Source organism: Erithacus rubecula (genome assembly GCF_903797595.1).
Source record: "Erithacus rubecula genome assembly, chromosome: 2".
NCBI lineage: Eukaryota > Metazoa > Chordata > Aves > Passeriformes > Muscicapidae > Erithacus > Erithacus rubecula.
In genome coordinates this window covers 34,234,316-34,250,381 of record NC_136685.1, presented here as the reverse complement: position 1 = coordinate 34,250,381, position 16,066 = coordinate 34,234,316, and the positions used below count along the sequence as shown (strand labels likewise).

Here is a 16,066-nt window from a genome sequence, read left to right as displayed (position 1 = left end):
AGAGCCCAAGGGCTTGGCCTGGGGGCTCAATGATTTGTAGCTGAAGCAGTTGGAGCCTACATGCTGGTGCAGCACTGGCAGCAAAGGTGAATATGCCAAAACCTCCAGAGCACACCCAAGCACCACTACCAACCCATCCAAACACCCTGGCTAATCCACAGGCCAGACCTGTGATCCAGCAACAGGCTGAAACCAGCACTAGGGTGCCTAGAGCCAAGCCAAATGCCACATGTTGCAAAGGTTTGATAAATCAGGTCTGGCTACTCACACTTGTTTAAAACCATTGGTGGGTTAACCTTGTACAGGCATGCTGGGTGCTGGAAGAGGCTCTGATTGCTTGTGCTGCCTCTGTGCTGCATCACATCCTCCCAGGAGCCGTGAAAAGACAGCATAAAGTCAGTGGCTAATCTGATAGCAGTCGCGTGCCTGCTCTTGCCCAGCACCTGTGGAATTACAGCATGGGTTTATAAAAGAGCTTAGGGCTTCCTGTGGCTGATCTGAGAAGCTGGCAAAGAGATGTAACATCTCACTAGACATCTACAGCCCTTTGAGCATCTCAGCTACCACCAGGCAACAGCCAACACATAAAGATATCTGGCACAGGTGCAAGCTGGCTGTGCTATTGGAGTAGAAAAAAACATAAAACCCCAGTTTGCCTACACAAGCAATCCAAAATAAGTTCTTGGTTTTCTCTTCCCTATCTCTTGCATGCCTCTATTTCAAACCTCACAAGCACTCAGGTATACAGGTATTCACCTTACTCCACCATCTGAAATGCTGAGACCCAAGCTAGGATATTGATCTGGAAGCTACTGGTAATATATGTTCCTGAAAGTCTTCTGAGCAACAAGGCCAAGAAAGTTCTGCTTTGGTGACTTCAAAGAGAAAATTTGCATCAATCCTCTAGCTCCTAAATTTTTTATTAGATATTTTTGGGTGGAGTGGGCTTCTCTCCCTTAGGCACTTAGTGGCAAGCTATATTAATATAGAATGGAGTTTCTGACAGTGTTTGCAATACTCAGGAAGGGGCAAATTTCCATGAAATCATCACTTTCCTGCTGAACTTAGAATAGTGTGACATAAGCAAGCCATGATGAACTGATGAAAGTTTGTTCTGATGATGTAAACCCAACAGTGTTAGGTAACACTGAAGGTTGGCAATGCCATGAACACACAGATTTTGCAATCCTCCCTTTTCTATATTACTCATGTGCTTTAAGGTAAATGAAGCTGAACTGGTCCTTTAATTTTATTAGAGTCTCATCTTTGCCCTCTTACTATTAAGCAACAGTATGTCATGAAAGTTCTAGTTTTAGTATACTCAGATAATAGTTTCAAGAACAGGATGGATATACAGCAGAGTGATAAAATTACTATATGGCCTAGCAAAGTTTATAATTGTCCCTCACACTCCAGCCAGCAGTGGGTTTTCCTGTGATGTGAAGGAATACAGTAGAGGTGCTTTAGACCTCTAAAAATTACCTCTGTTTACATCAGTCAGTGCTGTGACTTCTCTTTGTCCCACATCCTTTCCCCAAATACAAAATCAGCATTTCAGCTATGTAGTCATTAACTTTACTTTTTAAAATCAACAGTTCAAAGCATCTGACAAAAATTCCCTTCAGCTTTCATTACCCACTCTACTGACATCATCCTTTCAGTATCTCTCCAGCCATCAGAGTCCAGCCAGAGAAGACTGAACAAACGCAGAAGCAGACAATTAATTTTCCCAGAATCTCTTCATCTGTTCCAAATAAATTAGACAGTAAAAAGCAATGGGAAAGGACATTTTAAATTCATTACACACTTTCAAGACCTGAATTAAAACTACAAATGGTTATACTGTGTAGCAGAACCAAATGCATGATTGAGGTTACAGATTTTGTTGTTTACATTGGCCACTGTGTAACCTAATGCAGCTGACTGTTTATTTCCCTGAACCAGTTACATCAATTCATAAAGCACTGGGTATTTGGCTTTCCTTTTTTTTTTTTTTTTTTTTTTTAAGAACTGTGTCGCAATACAGTTTTTAGCATAGAAATTTATCAAAAGTATTTACAGTTGGTTGAGAGTTCAAAGGGGCAAGATAGGAATTCAGATTAACTGGAAATCTAAACAAATGTAAAGGAAAATGAGGATCAGATTCCAAAAACCTTCTACTCTGCACTGCAAGTTTAACAAATGGTCTTGATTTGTGTTGGTTGTTAAAGAAGTGTAAATTCCATGATAAATTGATGTAGCTCCTGGGATGAATAAAATCAATAATGTAATAACACTGAGTTAATACCAAGATGACGTTGATTGAGAATGAGTATACAGAATTTGAGGTCTCCTTCCATGCACAAAGAGATATTAGTAAATCAGAACCAGATTGCCAATTAAACCTTGTTATTTTAGGGCAGATGAATAAAATAATGTGTGATGAATAGAGCAGACTGGGGGTAAAGCCAGTCAGTTCAAAACTGAGTGTTCCGAAGTCTATGATTCCAGAATGGGAGCATGTGAAGAAGTTAATAATGCCCTCAGAAGCCTTGCAGAAGCTGATATTTTCTGCTGCATTTTTCCATAGCTGTTTATATATGGGCAAAGGCAGGGGAGGCAAAAGATCTTTACTCCAAGGAATGGGGCCCCAGATCACAAATTAATTTTTGCAATTTGTCTCCAATTTAGACATGTATTATTGTGTTCCCTTAGCATATGGTGAAACTGGTCAATAAATAGGCCTTCTCCAGCTCCTAACAGACTTGTTCCCTTTGCATGTCCACTGTTCCTTTTACTTAAATTCTACCCCTGTCATGGGTGGAGAGTCAACACCAGGTGAGCATTAGGCCTTTCCAGATACAATGTGGACAGCAACTGAGGACTTATGGGAAGAATATTTGATTGCTAATATAGTAATTTACACTTCAAATCGCAAGTGAGGCTTAGAGAATGATGGGTCATGAGAAAACAAACAGAAAACCCAAAATGAAATGACTGTGTGCAACAGAACGAGAAAATGAAGCCTTAATTCTTATGATTTTTTATCTGTCCCTCTATCCCTTTTCCTCTCTGACATCTGGTAAGGCTTGTCTCTGAGGAGAAGTGACATTTTAATTATTCATTTTCCCAATTTCATGGAAATTTAATGCAACTTTGATACCACTGAGGCCTCTATACTTATCTGGAGTTGGGTATTAGCATAGAAGTCATCTGGAAGGATGAAGAGGCATATACACATATGCAGGACACAAAATGTCATCTAGGTTTAAAAGAAAATATTCCTTTTATTATGAGAAATGGAGTGCATTTGTTTTGAAGATGGGAAGGAGGGATGACTGCAGAAGCTCAGAGTACTGCTGGGTCTCAGCAATTACCTTGGAGTAGATGTGGAGAGACTTCAGGAGCAGAGTGACAGTGGGAATGACTTGCCTGTGGATATGCAGGAGGACATCACAGAGCCAGACCTCAGGTTTTTCATTTCCACCCTCCACCCTGAAAAAATGAAAACAGAAGTGTCTTTTCCTCTTGTTGTGAGACTTATGTATCAGTGGGGTAAACCCTCTGATAAAGTACTTAGACATCTGTTCAGACAGATCACAATCTCACCTTCTAAAAAGAATTTCTTCTGGGCAAAGACTGTCACTGCTGCAATGTGCAATTCCTTTGTTCCTGGGGTTTGCAGCAGGGATTGGTGCTGAATGCATCACTGGTGGTAAATAATTACTTGACTAGTTAGACTCCTCAGACTCCTCAGACTGTCTCCTGTGTGTTTACAGCCTCCCCAGATGTACTGGACCAGAGGATTTCACAGGACAACCACCAGAGCTTGCTTCCACTTGATCCACTGCAAGTTTGGTCACCAGCTTCAGCAGAAACAGGAGATGAACCCTACATGCTCCTCAGGGTTTCTGTCAGATACCAGTGTCTTCTAAACGTCTGTATATACCTAAAGAGGCTGATAAGTAACGAGGGAGGGAAGATGTCAGACAGGAATGCCCTTGAAATAAGCTATTCTAACAATACTATGTCGGGATTAAGATAAGCACATCATCCTCAACTCTGTGTGAATGAACTGGGGCTATTTAGCAGCTCCATAACTCATTCAGCTTTTTTTTCTCTGAGTAAAGCACCAAACTCATTCATTATTGTTGGCTTCAGGAATCTTGGGAACCACCTTCAAAGCCCTCCATCTTCAGCATGGACAGCTAAGCGGGACAAATAATTTCAAATTGTTTAAGAAACAGCTTGACCCCCAGTGCAATATAACTAAAGGTTAAAGGGACATCTTGGTGTGTATCTGTAGAGAATATAAATTGAGCTGTTTATCCCTTGTCTCTGGAGCCTGTGCAAGGTTCAAATTCAGTTTATAAGCTTATCACCAAAATTCATTTTATAGAGTACCTTAAACTCCCACTCAGCCCGATCAAAGCTTTTCCGACATAAAGTGAATGAGCTACAATGGGTTCCCTTGTTCAGTCAGCCAAGTCAATGTTCTTAATCAGTATAAAAACATCAGGAGTCAAATGGTGGTTTTTATTAAAATGTGTTTGATCAGCTTCCAAGGAGGTGACAGAGGTCTATGGAAAGAAGCATTCCTGCCTGCTCCTAGAAAATGCATGTGAGCCCTGTAAAAGCACTGGGCTCCAAGAAGACCCTGTGGCTTGCTCATGACTGACCTCATTATCCTGGAAGCAGGGTGCACCCTCTCACCCCTCACTCTAATCCTCCTCCAGCCTGACCTCTTTTGAGTTGCCTGCTCCTGAAAACTCATTTATCTCAGTTCCTTCCACTGGATAATAATCAAGCCCCTGGGCTTTGCCAGGGATCAAAGAATGATTGCTCCAGTTGTCTCAAAATCTATTGCTTCTTTAGATGCTGTTACTGCCTATTCAGACAAAGTGACATTATGCTGGAAGTACACAGCAGCTGTGGATGAGAGACAGGGCAATGTTTAGGAAGTGATGTGTGGGGCACAGCATCCATCTGACTTTCTGGGCACTTACTCAGTTACTCAAGAGAGAGTGGATGTACCCCCAAGAGCATCACACAGACATGGTCAGCCCCAGGAGCTGCTTGTTGGTAGTAGCACTCCTACGAGTCTTTTCCAAACACAGGCCCATAAGTGACAGCCTCTGCTCAGTCATCATGCCACATACACCCAGACATCCCCCACATATCAGAACATCTGTCTAGAAGCCAAGGTCCTCTTTTGAACTCAGTGAAAATAAAGTTGATTCTTCCAGCAGTAGGGAAGGAGCTCTCTGAAGCCTACACCCCTACAAAGCACAGACAGGGAGAAATGCCACATCCTGGGCTGTCTGGTCCAGAGCACTGATCACCATGAGCACATTGGGGAATGGGTTATATTGCCCAAGGCTTCACTGTGACATGGGGCTGTCAAACAGCTGGATCCCCCCACATTACAAAACAGAAGAATCAGCACAATACTGTCTTGCTATCAGGTCCTTAATGGGCTCACAACTTTCCTAATGTTTCTCACTAAAATCAATCTTATCTCAAAAATCTCCATACACTGACTGCCAGAATCCATTTACTACCATGAATAGGTCAGACACGGATCTCTGAATGGCTGAAACAGAGATGATCAAGACACATTCATGACAGCAAGGCTGTTATGAAATAGAATGATTCTCTGGAATAGCTCTAGACTGCAAATATTTAGGGCAGAAGACTAATGCTAACTAAATACTGATCCATGCGATTAAGCAACAGCAACAAGCAGCAGGGCCATTTTAGAACCATGTGCTGGGGAAAAGAAAATGTCCTAACTAGTGGAGATGCTCTTCTGCATTCATGATGTGCTCTCCTCCCTCCAAAAGCCAGTCAACAGAAGTTGGCAATAAGACAAATATAACTGAGATGTTTAAGGAGATAGCTCATCAACAAGACCTAATCACACATGCAAGTCATCAACAAATATTTCAGCTGGGAAAACTAACCAAATTTGGCAGATGAAGCCTTTTTTGCCCTTGGGACTATGCTTGAAACTAATAATTTGCAGTTATAAGCCCAGCTGGACACATCACTACCTCAAGAAGTTTAATCAGTGAAGACATAATCTCTGTTTAGGATTATTTGGACAGATTTTTCTCTCCCCAAGGAGACACTGGGAGGCAGGAAGGATGTGTCCACACACTGATTGATGCAGAGATCCGACTGATAGGAAGGAACATCCAACCAGGAGTTGGGAGTGGAGAGTGAAAAGGCATGTAAAAGACAACCTTCATTTTCATTTATTTACATTTTGATAATTTATGCAGAGATTTGATAATTTTAAAGAACTTCAAATAAAGGACAGGAAAAGTAGCTGATGCATCTTATGGTCTCTTATGGACATTCTCTGTGGTGACCAGTGACAGGACCCAAGGGAATGGCCTGTAGATCTTGTGTCAGGGGAGGTTTAGGCTGCATATTAGGGAAAGGTTGTTCACCTGGAGGGTGGCTGGGCACTGGAACAGGCTCTCTGGGGAAGTAATCACAGCACCAGGTATGATGGAGCTCAGGAAGCATTTTGACAACACTCTCAGGCACATGGTGTGGTTTTGGGGTGATCCTGTGCAGGGCCAGGGGTTGGATTTCAATTATCCTTGTATCAGGAGATTCCATTAAATGGGCCTTGTGGGTCCCTTTCCCATTCAGGATAGTCAACATCATTATCAATTCAGGCAGGTAGAAAAACTTGCACAAACCCTGAACAACTGAACTCTATTCCATTCACAAAATAAAAGCATGAAGAAGAGAGCAGCTGAAATTGTCCATGATTCCACACATTCAAAAAAAACCAGCAACTCCAAGGGTTCCTAAACACAGACTTGTGATAAAAATTTTACACCCATTTGTTAAAATTTTTATCTGATTCCCTAGAAACATCCTGTGAGTAATTCCTATCTTCAGAAACTACATGGATCTTATATTTTTGTCCTGATTGAACTATTTTTTTTTTCATAAATTGAGCACAGTCATAGTTTTTTGGGTTTTTTTTTTGTTTTGTTTTTTTTTTTTTCGCCAAAGCATACTGAGTTGGATTTGAGGAGATGAACATGGGAACACACAAATCTTAAGAAACTCTCCCCAGGCTTCTGGCTACCTGTTGATAATCCATTCTCTCTCCAACAGTGTCACACAATGTCTGTAACAGTACACTAAGGCAGTGTAAACGTTCTATGTTTCAATGTTGCAGTCAGTGCTTTCTTTTACACAAATTACTCAATCTAACGGAGAAGGTAAGGAAATTACTAGTTAAAGAAATGTAAATGAAACATTGTTTTATCTCTTTTTTGCCTTGTTAGATGCCCCCCAAGCTTACATTCTCCTTACATACTCCTTTCTTATCATAATACAGTGACAGGTAATTCAGATTTTCTCTCTGCAACCCTGACCACCTTACCCACATCAGCAATCTCACAGCCCTTACCAGGTGTGATCACCCACCTTGGTACTCACAGAGCCCAAAGCCATCTTGGTGCTGCTGCCCAGCTTCTTCCTGTTTACTAACAGAGGTATGTTTGTGTCAATTATAATTGCCATGCTACAGAATCACTGAAAGATACAGACAGCAGTTGAGTGTGGAAATCTCTAGGAATAAGACATCTTTCTTGTGCTGCTGACCTCTCTCTCTTTCTAAAATGCTTGTGCATTACTGATTTGAAGAACCAATTTTTTATTGTATTCACCAAGCTAGATGCATGCTGATTCTGGGTAATGAGATCTCCTCATTCAAATTCCTAAAAGTGTAAAACAAGCTACACATTCTTGCAACTCTTTGCAATACAATCAGTTACATATCTGTGTGTGTAAAATATTGTTCACCTGCATTTTTAACCTGTAGTATGCAGTGATGGAAGATGGTTATTCAGAGTAGTTGCTGCATTCTCATTGAAGAAGGCAGCTGACAACATGGTTCAGTTCACATCAAGCATGCCAATAAGACTTACAGATGATCATTGTTGACACACTGTTAACTCTTAGTCACCATACTTACTGTGCTCTGTGTGAGATAATGACAGGTTTGAACCTACACCATTGATAATAATACAGGGTTTGTCATGTATTTCAGAAGGAACAGGATGAGGAGGGTGTCATTCTTTGTTCATAATTGTTTCAGCTAAGTGAGAGGAATCATATAGGGCACTGACTGGAACAGTTCAGTGTAAAGCCTTCACCCTTCCCAACTCATGCTGGTGACCAGTTGCTGACATGATTAACTAGTGACCTAGATATTGCAGGATGACAAGAAATGTCCATGCTGCATGGAAAAATCTTTGGTTTTCTACAGCATTTCTTGCATCCCCTCTGACAGCCCATATTAGTTGCTGTCTGAAGATGGATACCAGACTTAATCAGCTTGGCCTTGCACAGCAATCTCCATGTTCCCATAAACATGGAAAGTGCATTTCAACTTCTCCCTACCAGACTGGATGCAATGTCTGTGCAAATATCCACCAGACTGCTGCCTCCTTGCAGCCTCCACAGAATTCATTCCATGCTTACCATACTTGCAGCACGGTGCTACAGTCTGTCTCCTACATGATTCCAGGCTTCCAGCAAAGTTCAGGCAGTCTTCAACTGGCAGAGTGAAAAAGCAGAGTGGTGGAAATATGTAAAGAAGTCAAGGAGGTGTAGAGGCTGTTTTATCCACCATGGAAACAGCTGCAGGATGGCTGCTTATTCATGCTCTGTCCCTCCCATCCTGCATGAAGAATGAAATCTCTAATGCATCAGAGCCAAAGAAATTTTGTATACCTGTATTTAATATGAAAAAAGAGTGACAGTGTCACTTTTGATTGCAGGCTGAAACACAGCTGTTTTCACTAAAGCCCAAATAATTATGTAAGGAGTGAGAGTCACAAGATCTCTGATAGGAGGCATAGTCTGAGAATGTAGAGCTCAAATCCTAAGAACAGGATGGGGTTGTGTTTATGCAGGTAGGTAAGTAGTGAGAAATGTGATTCAGATGCTTTTATGAGGCAGGTCCATATAACTACAAACCGGGTAAGGCTGCCAGATTTCTGTGCGGTTCCATTGTGCTTTAGGGAATTGTCACACCCCTGATGCTGTACTGGAGAGGAAGAAGTTGACTTCCCCCCAGGGGAAGTCCAGCTTGTCATGCAACAGCACCCATATTTTCCCAACCAAAAGCTGTACCAGCCACTTTGCCAGGAATGGGAAAGCCACACCTCATCTGCAGAAAATAGAGGGTATTGCAACAAACATCCCTTAAAAAATGCACAGCTCATAATGGCTGCAGGCTGCAGCAGGCCAATTTCTATCCTTCAATTAGTGATCTTCCAAATGACTCACCAGTGAGCATTGCATCAAAGACCTGCAATCTGCAAAGGCCATATCTAAGTATTCATTGACAGGACAGGTAGCACCACTTTTTTGAAGGTTGCCCAACTTCTCTTTATAAGGTCCCATTTTCTGTTTCCTTACATCTCTGCCAACCCTTGATCAGTTCCAGTTCACATGTTTCAAGCTTAGTGTCTGCTGACAGCTCATTGTCTGCTAGTTGGGTTTGTTGATTCAGTTTGGTTGAGTTTGGGGCAGATATCTTATTCTCTGTTTAACCAGTTTAGCTGTTTCCAAGAGAGATTTGTCAAAAACAAAGAAACAAAGCAAGACAGAAACAAGCAAAAACAACATAAAAAATGTTGTGGATTTCTTCCTATAATTGCTTTTTGTGGCAGAGATCTGAAATTTTTCAGGCAGATGGTCCTCAGGTCATGAATCCACCAGGAAAGCCTATGCTAATGATGCTTCAGCTAATCAGATTGTCTTGAAACTTGGTCTTTCCATACAGTTACTGACTATGCCACACTGGTGACAATATCATCAGGAGTAGCATTTGGCCATCTCAAAAAGGCAGAACTAAACTGAGCAGGGCACAAGTATCAGACATGGGGAAGCAGGCTTGTAGGCAAGAACCTACTGTCAGTGTGTAGTTGCAGTCGTTCAGTGATCCACTTTTTCCCTGAAAAGGTAAAAACTACCTGGGCCAAATCAAGAGAACAACCTGTGAGTGAACCTGTTGTTTCTATCTGCTTCTGTCATCAGTTTTCTTTGAATACAGCAAAATGAGCCCTGCCAATTTGTACAAGATAATTTAGTTTCTAAGTAATTTCTAGAGGTTAATACATTGTGGATAAATATGTGGGAATGATCGGCATGTGGCTGTTGCTTGGGCTTGGGAGACTGTTAAACCAGAGAGCCACCATCAATCAACCAATCAATAAATCAATCAATCAATTAGCATTGATTAATTAAAGGGAAGAAGAATGACAGCAAAGACACTGTAATTATGTTTTCTGAACGATAAAGCTGAGCATGTGTAAGCTCCAATCATTACTGAGCCATGGGCACTGCAGTATGAGATGTCTGGAGAGGGATCAGTGGTAGGAATAGCCATGGGGAAGATACAGCAGTGAGACCAGGCAACTATGTGAAGGTAAGAGTAATGAAAGAGTATGGATGATAGAAGCTAAAGCAAAGGAAAGGGAGTAAAGCAAAGGAGATAGGCTTGGAGGGCGACCAGTCCCAGTGTACAGGGGGATCCTGTACACTTCCCACTCACTTCCTTCAAGAGCTAGAGAAGCTTTTTCCTACTTCCCAAGCCTATCCCACTTGCTCCAAGGCATAATGAGTGCCCTTGCCATTTCCAGACTGTAGTGAGGAAAAGCATGGGTCCCCATTGGGGTCCAGGCTGGCTCCCACAGCTGCACAAGGGAGGGGATGTAGCTTAGGATGTCCAATGGGATGTAGCCTGGACAGGTATTTACAGCACCAGAGGGCACCAGACAGCAAGGAGCAGGTGCTAACTGGGTCCTTGAGGCTACAGAGTTTTAGGCATAGGAGCAGGGGGCTGAGCTGGAAAAGTAGACAGGAAGGGCCATACATCATGAGTGTAAGATGTCAGAGTGGCAATCTCTAAAAGCTTGTCTACTTTTCTCATTTGCCCACTGTAACTGACTTGGAGTATATCTCAAAATACCTAGCTTCTGAGATTTCTCTCCTTGCTCTGTCAAATGAAGAAGACTAGAATATAAATTCAACCTACCCCCTCCACTAACTCTGCCTCACTGAACAGTACATGTCCATACCATTCATACTCCAAACATGGCTTTGGAAAACACTTTAGAGAAGAGGGAACCACTAGAGATTTTTAACTTCACAAGTGTGGTGAAACTTGTGCTGTTGGTCTGTATAGTCAGCACCCATTTACACCCCTAGAAGCAGCAAGACACAGGGTAAACCTTTCAGCCATTGCACCATCAACTGCAGCCCACTCAGCCTAATGCCAAAGATACCATCTCTGCTTCCCTGGTATATGTCACTGAAGTTATTGCTCTCAGTTGATTTCCTGCCTTCTGTTAACATCCCCAGTGGCAAGAAGGCCCAGAGGCACTCCCTGTGACACAAATCTCTGCACTAATATGATCATTTGAACCTTGGGAAAATCAGGCTTCCTTTTTCCCTCTGTGTCCTTGTGCTCTGAAATTAGATTTCCTTAGATGTAGGGTAATTAATATGAGTCCTCTCCTCAAAAAAAAAAGCACATCAGGCTACACACTTTACTCATCAGCTGCTAACTGAGAGAAGTATTACAGCCTTCCTACACAGTTTGCTCAAAACCCAGTCTCAGGGCTCTAATGGACTGTTGAAGAGAAGCAGCTGTGGCCAAAGCAGACTCCCAGCCTGGGAAATACCCTACCTGGCATGATGATTTATGAATGTGTTCAGAGGAAGACTTTCAATTGTTCCCCAGCTGCATAGATACCTTCCTCTTTCTACCCCCACAAATTAGAGCTTCCATGTAAGGTCCTTCCCACTAAACATTTTAGTCAGGCTAAATGGGGTTTTATCCTTGGATTTTGTCACAGTAACTGCTCAGAGCAATAGTGGTCTCCTTTGCAAAGGCCTTTCAGCTAAATTAGCTGCTTTAAGTCTGACAGCCCCTCATGTAAACTCACTTTCCTACTGCTGAGCTTGAGCTTCACAGCAAGCTGGGCCACCAAGAGTGAAAGGATGTGATCTACCAATCACACCAGAGATTAGAAACACCTTGGTCTGGAAAGAAAACTAAGAAAAACATGAGGATTCATATGAATAGAAAAAAGTATTCAGAAAACCTTGATGTGTCATCTTAATCGTCTTCCTATTCATGAATGTACTTGAAACCTCTCACAAGGTTATGATAAGGAGTTGTTCACCAGTGTTACAAGAAGACAAAGCGTTCTGTTTTTTTTCCAAGCAGCAAGTTACAACATGAAAGTGAACGTGGTGTGCAGAACACTTTTCACCTCCACGTTCCCATCCAGAACTGTATTTTCCCTTGATAAATGATGAACTACGTCCTACAGCTGTGCTACATATTTCAGACTAACAAGGGCAGAAGTAAGGTCACAGCAATTCTAGAGCACTATCTATTGAGACAAAGGGACTCAGGCTTGTGTCATGTGCTCTGTGTTTCATGCAGCATAGATTTAAACTATTTCCCAAATCCCTTGTTTTCCTGGGGACATGGCAACAGTTTATGCACACTGAAGTTAGAGAAATGGCCAGTTTATGTGTTCTTCCCTTTCTCTACCAAACATCATCTTGTTCCTTTAAACCCAGCTTAACCTTACTTTGGTTCCTGTTTCTTTGGGGCACATACACCAACAAGAGAAGTGAAAGCAGATATTTCTGTTTCTTTCGACTGCTCTGAGCAGTTCCTGAATGCTTGAAAGTGAATAAGGGCCAGAGACACCTCCAAGAGGATGAGTGAATCTCTAGTTCCAGTTCAAACAAAAGGGATCCTTGAACTAAACCTCTGGTGTGAAATTTCTCATCCTCATCTGGTAACAGGATTTTGATCTGTTGCCAGCAATATATAGTTAGACTGTGCAAGAGCTGAACAGTGAACTTGGGATTCATGTCACTGAATACCTGCAGTCTGAAAAATACAGATGGTCATCTAGGCCTCCTCAGCACACAATGCAGACAGACAGACAGAGTTCATCACATCCCTTTTATACCTACTTTGGGCTGGTACAGATTGCTCCTGGAAGGCATCTCTTTGTCTCCATATGGTCTGAAGACTGGTATGAGCTAGATGCTGAGCTATCAGACTGGGGTTAGGTGAGAGGCACTGAAATCATCTTAACATTCATGTTTATCTGGGTCTTTTGTCCATCTGGGCATTTATATCTAGGATCCCCTGATGCTGTCAATTCCAAAGCATTCAGAGAACTGATAGTGATTTCTCTAGTGATCTCGTGTCTCTTTTGCTTCCTGGCTGTTTTTGTTTTCAGGAAGTTATTTCCCTTCAACCATGAACATGATTCTAGAATTACAAAGATGATGGAGAAAAAAAAGGGGAGGTTACCTCTACCCCACTCTTAATAGCATCTGAAAAATGTCCAAAAGCTGCTCTTAAATGAGTAGCGCTGTGAGCAATGTAACCGGTGACTCCTGATTTCCTATGGATTCCTGTTTACAGTTAAATTCTCTGGTGCTTAATAATGTACAAATGCCAATTACAGCTTCTCTGGCACTTGGAGAGGTCATAATGATCCACTCCCACGTAAAGTGTCTGGTGTCAGATCTGAGTTCTGCCTGGGCTTTTCCTCCAGTGAAGGCATATACATAATATGTCTTTTCTAAGAGAGACATCTATTTTCCTGACTGGAATTGACTATGAGTTCAAAGACCTGAGTGGAATGACAGCAAAACACAGCCAGTCTTCCAGTAAGCAGCAAGCCCCTTGAAAACTCAAAGAGAATCCATTTATAATGAAAGGAAGTAAACTAAGAATGGAAATACTTTTCCCTCTGTACAACTTTCAATGAAAACTTTTCTTCATCTCTGTCTCTTTTTCCCGTTACATCACACCTCTGAAGGCAGAGACCTGGCAGATGGCAAAAAAAAAAGGCTAGTTGTTTTTGTTATTGTTTAGATATAGAGCACCTTAATGTATGCTAGTTACTGCTGAGTTGGGTGGAGAAGCTTCCTGATGGAAAACTGTACCTCCCTTTGAAAAAAAAAAAAAATATAAAAAGAAAGAAAGAGAAGAGGAGGTACTTGGAAAGATAAAGGCCAATTCAGTCCTTTGAATGCTCATATCATAAAACTGAATACGAAATAATTACCATAAATGAGGCAACTAGTTCCTACACCCTCTGCAACCTGGATGACATCCTTCTGTGTCATCAAAATATGTGTTACTTGCAGAAAATACATCATTTACTACCTTATCTCAGTTACCCAAGCTCAAGCATACAAAAGAAGAAGACCAAAGTCTTCTAAATTAGTTCTCTCTATAAAGAAATTTAACTCTGCAAGGATTTTAAGTCTATTTCTTTCTCCAAAACTACTGGCACTAGGAGAGGCGTGATTTTATCCTTAAACAGGGTGTTCCTTAGGCTCTCTGCCAATTTAATTGGCTTATTCATATCCTTCCCTTCCAGATTACCTCAGGATGATTTACATGTTGGAGGCCTATAAACACCGATGAATCAGTACATGAAAACCAAAAACATTCTTCAGTGCTACATATGACAGGGTCCTCACTGGTTTTTGCTCCTAAATTAATTGTTCTCACTGGAACAACCTAACATGTCATCAACCTCTGACATCATTATAATGTTATACAGAAAAAAGAGTTGCTAAAATACAATGGCACTACTGCAATTTGGTTTTTACCAGTGTTTCCAAGTATTTCGTAGGAGCAAGCAAGGTGAGGTTTTCAAATGAGAAAATACAGATGTTCCCAGTCTGGCTTCCTCAGCTGACTGGCCATTTTGAAGACTGTCTCCTTCTGATTTTCCATCAATAAATCACTGTGACTGAGCTCTAAAGAAATGCAAATACAAAGACAATTTAATTTCCTCTCTCTGAGAAACATAGCTTTTGTTGTAGCAGTTTAACATCTACACGAATACAATTTTATTTTGAAGAGCTGGTGGACTTCTAGTGAATTCAAAACTATTTCCTTCACATGGTAAACCTGAACTACACCTCTAGGAAGTATTTTACAGGCCAATTAAGGACAATTTTACCTCCACCAAATACAGAAACAAGCAAAGATTTGTATTGATGAATAAAGAAAGAGCTGAAAGAAGTTCATTTTGTCTTTTTGTTGATTGAAGTCTTAGATTTACATGTATCTCCTTTTTGTGACATGAACACTTTCACAGAATCAGAGAATGGTTTGGATCAGAAGTCACTTTAAAGATCATCTAGTTCCAGCTCCACTAGACCCCATCCAAGCTGGCCTTGATAAAGTGGTTTTGATAAAATGCACTAGAAAGCTTTACAGAACACACTTCTCTACAACTTTGGTAATAATTTAATATATTTTGCCTCAGTATTATCACAAAAAACAGTCATTCCAACATCCTCCAGGGAATTACTATACCTCATATTCAAACACATTACATTTCCTCCTTAAATTATATGTTCCCTGCAGTGCCTCTCCTAAGCAAGCTCCCTGCTTTTAGACCAGACCTATTGCTGGTATACAGCCACTCATGGAAATACAGCACCCTTCCAATATGTTCCTACTTTGCTTTCAAAAAAAATCTCCATAAGATCACCAATCTCCATAAGATCATCAACCAGCACTTTTTAGTCCATTTCACAGTAAGATTTCCATAATGTCTTTAAAAGCCACAGATTGCTTCATAAGGCATTCCAGTACTTGTTTTCACAAGGACTTTGTGAAAACTTCTATCAGCTGCTAATAAACTCAGTACTCTTAATAACAGAGTCCATACACTTAAATACCTGCTGGAGGATAAACACTCCTCTACCATTACAGCTGAAATATTACAAAGTCCAGCACTTTTAAAACAGTACAAATGCCTTAAAACTAGTTTCCCTGTTTGCACTGGCAGTTGTGGTTACAGGTGTCATGCACTTACTAGCTCTGCTTAGATATTAAAACTTGCACTCAAATTCAGTCATATTTGCATTCACTGACTGTGTTTATCTACAAAAAATCTGCAATACACTTGTCATGCCCACAACATGTTCATACAGAAGTTCTAAGCAACATCACAGAATTATAACAGCCCATATATGCAAA

General features: G+C 41.2%; 1 long non-coding RNA gene across 1 annotated transcript; it reads right to left on the bottom strand.

Annotated features, from left to right (window-relative positions):
• Positions 1-1,262: 1,262 nt before the first annotated feature.
• LOC306812612 lies at positions 1,263-3,667 on the bottom strand. Its single transcript, XR_013776885.1, has 3 exons — positions 3,589-3,667; positions 3,357-3,474; positions 1,263-3,241 (listed from the first exon to the last, which is right to left on the bottom strand). It is a non-coding gene; the product is annotated as an uncharacterized lncRNA (long non-coding RNA).
• Between the last annotated feature and the right edge of the window lie 12,399 nt (positions 3,668-16,066).